The 6,801-nt window shown below is 37.1% G+C and overlaps 2 pseudogenes; both read right to left on the bottom strand.

Annotated features, from left to right (window-relative positions):
- Window positions 1–3,173: 3,173 nt before the first annotated feature.
- LOC112062105 (uncharacterized) lies at window positions 3,174–3,273 on the bottom strand (annotated as a pseudogene).
- A 2,126-nt stretch (window positions 3,274–5,399) lies between these two features.
- On the bottom strand, window positions 5,400–5,932 carry LOC112062094 (ribulose-phosphate 3-epimerase-like protein 1; annotated as a pseudogene).
- Window positions 5,933–6,801: the final 869 nt, after the last annotated feature.

Genomic DNA, 6,801 nt, shown 5'->3' with positions numbered 1-6,801 from the left:
ACCACTGAGCCACCAGGGAAGCCCTGTATTTTTCATATGATATTTTGTATATCTTATTTCTAGAAGTTCTATTTGGGTCTGTTTTATATCTTCCATGTTTTTTCTTACCATGCTCAAGCTTTCCTCCACTGTGTTGAACATAGCAAGTAGAATTATAGATGTTATGTTATACTGTCCTTGTCTGCTAATTCTATCATCTGTGTCATTTCTTGGTCTTTCTTTTTATTGATTTTTCTCCATACTATGGGTTGTGTCTTACATTGGCATGCGTTCTGTGCACATCTGGTAATTTTTTATTGGATACCAGGCATTGTGAATGTTACTTTGTTGGCTATTAGATTATATATATATATATATATATATATATATATATATATATACACACACACACACATATGTATATTCTTGAGCTTTGTAATCAGAAAAATTAAGTTACTTGGAGAAATTTTTATTTTTTACATAAAGGCTTGCTTTTGAACTTTGTAAGGCAAGGACATATAGCTTTTCTTTTTTTTTTTTTTTTTTTTTTACTGAGACAATACTATTCCTAGTACTCTGCTACTCTATGAAACTGAAGGGTTTCCACTTTGTCTGGAAACTATTCTTGGCCATGTGTGAGCTCCAAAAATTGTTTCTCCTTGTTCTTTCAGGTGGTTCTTTTCATGGTATTGGGTAGTAGTCACATGTGGTCATCAGTACTCAGCTGCAGATCTCTGGAGCTATCTGTGCAGCTCTGTCACTTTGATACTCTACTCTGTGAAATCTGGTTGTCTTATCTTCCCTGGCCTCCCAACTCTTTCTCCTCAACTCAGAGAGAATTCTAAGTTCCACCTGGGTTTCCCTTCTATGTCCTGCAGTCTTGAAACTTTCTAGGCAGTAAAGTGGAGCAATCATAGGGCCCAACTAACTTATTTCCTCTATTTTACAGATCACTGTCCTTGAGTGCCTGATGTACAGTGTCTGGAAACTGTCATTTTATATTTCTGTCTGATTTTTTAGTTGTTTGTGGCAGGAGAGTGACTCTTGTCCCTATTATTCCATTTTGGCCAGAGGGAAAGATGACATACCAATTTATAATGTTCTTTTGGCTTTCATCCCTTTTATCATTTCTAATTTTGTTTTCTTGTACCTTTTTTCTTTTATCTTGATGACATTTGCCAAATTAGGTTATAGTGATCCTCTAAATTCTATGTTTGCATTTACCTCATTAGTTTCTGCTCCTAATGTAACCGAACAGGACGCTATGAGACCTTCCCAGGACAGACCCCATCCATGTCCTCTGCCTGCCTTTTGTCTGTAGAAAGAATTTAGTCAAAGAATAAAATCAATCAGAGAAGTGAGAAAATGCACAAAGAAAGGAAAACAGTCAAGCAAGACAAAATAATAATACTTTAGCCATTAAACAGAGTCAAGGACCTTTAGTTCTTCCCCAAGGGCTGTAGATAATATTCTGAGCCCTGTCCTTTGAGCTGTTTTGCAGCTACTGAATCCCCCACCAGGTGGAAGAAGTTAACTGTCTGCTCCCCACAAGCATGCAGACTCCAGACCAGACTGGTTGGAACCAGAAGGGTCATGATGCTGACTCCCAATTACCTCACCACCAACCAATCAGAAGAATGTCCACAGCTGATCACACCCTGCTCCTTGAACACTATAAAACTCACTACCCCCTCCACGGGGGGCACACAGTCTTGAGGGCATTAGCCCGTTGTGGCCCCCTTTGCCTGGCAAAGCAATAAAAGCTACTCATTTCTACTTCACCCAAAACTCTGTCTCCGCGTTTCTATTCGGCACCGGTGAACAGAGGCTGAGTTTTAGCAACATTAATTTTATAATTTCCAATATTTTATTTCCTTTGGATTTATTCAATTTTTTCTAGTTTCTTAGGGATGTTTACACATTTTTTAAACCTTTCTTTTCTAAGAAAAGCATTTTCTGAGGCTAACAATTTACTTTGAAGTACCATTTCAGCTGCATTCCACAAGCTTTAATATATAGCTTTTTCTTATCATTCAGCTCTAAGCATTTTAAAACTCCCATTATGATTTACTCTTTGACCAAAGAGTCATTTAGAAATGTGTCTTTAAATCTTCAAACTTTAAAAACATGCCCTTAATTTCTAAGTTGTGATGTGATTACATGTAGTTTAAAAGTTGATGAAATGTGCTTCATGACCTAGTATGTGCTCAGTTTTAGTGAAATGTTGCGTGCATGCTAGAAAAGAATTTGTTTTATTAATTGATTCACATAATTTATATCTTTACTATTCAGCTTAATTTGTCAGTTTCTAAGAGAGGTGTGTTAAAATTTCCCAAGGTGATAGTGGGTTTATTCATTTTTTTCTTGGAGTTCTGGCTGTATTTACATACTACATTATTTTGTGCATACAGATTTAGAACTACTATATCATTTTTTCAGGTTCAAATGAGAATCTGTACATTTATGTGCTAAAAGAATAGAACAATAGTTATTACAAAACTGATATTTTCAGATTACATGATAAGTGAATTTAAATAAAACAAACTATTTGAAACTTAATTGAAAATATTTTCCCTTTTAGTGTTTGTGGTGGGAACAATGGACTTCCCTCCTGAAGGCTGAAGATATAGTAGTGTTATGTCAAGATGAAAAATATGATCAGATCAAAAGGTCAGGCATGGCTTTACATGATGAAATCTTCTGTACCAGTACACAAGAGTATGGCCACCATCCAAAGAGGCAGACAGCAGATGGAATGGAAGAGTATGAAACCTTTGATCTAGGATTTACCAATGTTAAAAAAAATAAGTGAAAGAGAATAGGTTGGTTAATAAAATGACGTAACTTAAGGGAAAACAGGATTCGTAAAATCAAAAAAGCCCTGTTCTTAATGCCCTACTCCCTGCAGCCACAATTTCAGAATAAGAACATATACTTCATGTATTAATCTTTTATGCTGTTTATGAGACAGGCAAGGTAAGTATTTTTTCTTTCCTTCTTGAACCACAGGAGTAACTAACTTTTCATCCACAAACAAGTGTTAGTCACTTGTGGTTTTAAGTTTAAGGTGTACAGTGTAATGATTTGACTTACAATTATTGTGAAATGATTACCACAGTAAGTTTAATTAATATCCATCATCTCACATAGATATCCCCCCAAAAAGAAAAAAATTGGTTTTTTCTTTGTGATGAAAAAATATGGAACGCTTCAGGAATCTGCATGTCATCCTTGTGCAGGGGCCATAATCTCCATATCATTCCAATTTAGTATACATGCTGTTGAAGCAAGCACTATTGTACTTTCACTGTACATTTTTTTTTTTTTTTTTTTTTTGTGGTACGCGGGCCTCTCACTGTTGTGGCCTCTCCCGTTGCAGAGCACAGGCTCCGGACGCACAGGCTCAGTGGCCATGGCTCACGGGCCCAGCCACTCCGCGGCATGTGGGATCTTCCCGGACCGGGGCACGAACCCGTGTCTTCTGCATCGGCAGGTGGATTCTCAACCACTGCACCACTAGGGAAGCCCTACATTTATTTTTAAAGAAACAGAAAACAAAAGCTGGTCAAGCCCAAGTTGTCCAGACAAATAAACTCAAATCTTTCTGTCATGTCTGATATTATAATCTAGTATGTAAATTTTAAAATTACAGCTGTTTTTATATTCCTTGTGTTGTCTGATTTGGGTAAAATGCCACTTGTTCATGACACAACCCTTTCCTAGGCCAAAATAAAAACAAATATTAAGAAACAAAATTTTAATCTTATACTGTTAGAGGGAAAAAAACAGACTCGATTATATATTGATACTTAAGTGCTAACATTCTTATTTTTCTCAAAATTCATAGTAACCTTGAGAAGTTTAGAGACACTGGCTCTGTTATTTCTTGCCATATTTATTATGTAGCAAGAGTAATTATAAGAATGAAGGGGTAAATACATGTTTGTTGTCCAAGTGTAATTTGGAGAACACATAAAACTTTTAGTTTATGAATTAACTCTGTCATCTAATAGCCTACCTGGTCTTTCATGGAATAATAAAATGCATATCCCTGGGGCGAAAATCTATAGTTCCAGAATATTCTCAGCTATCTGGCCTGCTACATGATAAAGTTAGACTGGAAATAAGAAAATGTTAGATAAAAGCATCTTGCTTTACCTGACCCACCTTCCAAGGCCCCATTTGTAAGGAGTACAGACCGGAAATCCTACGTCCCCTGGATCCTTTCCAGGGTACCAGCCTATTGCTGAATTTTAGTTTCTTCATTTTTAAAATAGGGTCAAAAATACCTGTCCCAACACTCATTAGAATGATTTACAGACTTAATGAAATTATACCGAAGTACTCTGTACCTACAAAACATAAATTTATATAATAGCTACTTTGTATTGAGCATCTATTAAGTTCTAGGAGTAGTGCTGGGTGCTTTACATATATAATGTTACCTCTTCTAATCCTCAACACAACCCTGCAAAGTTGTTATAATTACATTGAGTTTATAAATGAAATATTAGAAGCTCAGAGGTTGAGTGATTTGCTAAGGTCAAACAGCTGGAAAAGGCAGAGTCAGGATTCTGGATATTACTTCCAAAGAGAGACTTTACTTTTTCCTTTGTAAACTAAGGCAACAATGTCCTTAAGGATGTTAGATGTGTTAAAGAAAGGGGGAAAAAAATCACTGAATAATCTATCCCACCAGCAAAATTGACGGGTGAAACCTATGCTCACGTTTTAGAATAGACCACAGACCACCTGAAATACCCTGAATTTCATACATTTTAAAATAGTTTTGATGCATCAACTGTAAGATGAAAGTGAAAAATAGATGTTTTAGACGTAAGAAAAATATGGTATCTATCCCAGCTAGATCCAAGCTTAATTTTTCATATATTCCATTCTAATCATTATCAAGCATTATAGACAAATCATAAATGACCCCAAACAGGAAAAACATAACAACTTCCTTTGCTTTTAGAAGATGTGTGAGACACAAGTCTTTTTAGAAAAGCAGGAAAAATAATTTTCTAATAGTAACTAATATGCCTTCCTTAGTCATTAAAACATACTTTTTTGTAATCTTAATAATAAAGCCATATATTCACACTTCATAAAAATGAAGTCACCAAGTAAAACCAGAATATTCATCACACTAATCTTTAAATTCCATCTCTAAAAATGTAGTTAAATACATCAATTTCTAACCTCTCAGAACAAATAGATTTTAGGCACTGGAATGAATAACTGCCCAGAAAAGCAGTATTGCCTCAATCCCAATATAATTTGGTAGTCAACATTCTTCCTTTCCAGTTAAAAGATTTCATGAGAAGAAACACTCGGCTTTTGAGGTTTCACTGATCAGGAGAACGTTTCTGAGTAGACACTGAGCAAATATTTTTAAACGCATTGTCAGAGATACGTCTTCACTCCTCATTGCCAGACACAATCATGTTACCTCCTGACTCTGTACAGTTATGGACAGTGTCAGTACTCACTCCACTGTCAATCAGTGAATCCTTGGCATCATATCTTCCATGGATTTCTGCCTTCCAAACCCAGGTTCCACTGTCATAACCAAAGCCTTCTCTATCTGATTAGCCCATGGTGCCAAATGCTCACATGCCTAGTTTGATGGCAAGGTCAATTTCATCTCATCCTCACATGTCTTTAATCAAAGCCCTGGATTCTCAGTAACCTCCAGATTAAATATTGATTGGTTCTTGCTACACCCATTCACTTTATCCACTGGTCTAGCCAAGACACTATCACGTGCACATCCAAACCTAGCTGCTCATGGAGGCTTTCTATAGCAGGGTGACCAAAGGTGATGTTGGGGACAAAATATATCCAAGGGCAGAGAACCAGCCTTGGAGTCCAGCATCCAGGGGCTCTTAGCCCCTAAATTTGCCAGATTGCTGTTGAGGGTGGACAGGCCAATCTCGCCATTGGATGCCATTGTACTAAGAGAATGATATCTTTTTTTGTTTGTTTGTTTTGTTTTGTTTTGTTTTTCTTGTTTTTGCAGTACGCGGGCCTCTCACTGTTGTGGCCTCTCCCATTGCGGAGCACAGGCTCCGGACGTGCAGGCTCAGCGGCTTGTTTTGTTTTGTTTTGTTTTTCTTGTTTTTGCAGTACGCGGGCCTCTCACTGTTGTGGCCTCTCCCATTGCGGAGCACAGGCTCCGGATGTGCAGGCTCAGCGGCCATAGCTCACGGGCCTAGCCACTCCGCGGCATGTGGGATCCTCCCGAACTGGGGCACAAACCCGTGTCCCCTGCATCGGCAGGCGGACTCTCAACCACTGCGCCACCAGGGAAGCCCGAGAATGATATCTTTTGATGAATTGAATCTTTTACCAATACCTTGTAACCCTCTTTATCTCTAGTAATTCATTTTATCTTAAAGTTTATTTTGTCTGCCATTTATTCAATTAATCCCCCATTGATGGACATTTAAATTGTTTTCAGTCTTTTGCCATTGTAAATAGTGTGGCAATGAATATCACTGTAAATTTCTGACTCGATAAATACATATACAATTTTGCTAGGTATTGTCAAATTTCCATCCATAAGGGTTGTACTATCTTTCATTCCAAACAGGAACATATATGAGTACCTCCTTCTCACAATCTTGGAAATGGTATGTTATTCAGCTCACTTTTTTTTAAAGCAGCTTTATTGTGGTGTAATTTATATATCATAAAATCCACCCATTTTAAGTGTACAGTTTGAGTTTTCATAAATTCACACAGTTGTGCATTCCGACAATCCAGTTTCAGAGCACTTCCATCATCTAAGTTCTGCTGTTAATACTTTTAACCAAATAA

This window comes from Physeter macrocephalus, chromosome 10 (assembly GCF_002837175.3).
Source record: "Physeter macrocephalus isolate SW-GA chromosome 10, ASM283717v5, whole genome shotgun sequence".
In the NCBI taxonomy this organism is placed as follows: Eukaryota; Metazoa; Chordata; class Mammalia; order Artiodactyla; family Physeteridae; genus Physeter; species Physeter macrocephalus.
The sequence above is the reverse complement of the archived record's forward strand: the minus strand, read 5'-3'. Positions and strand labels throughout refer to the sequence as shown.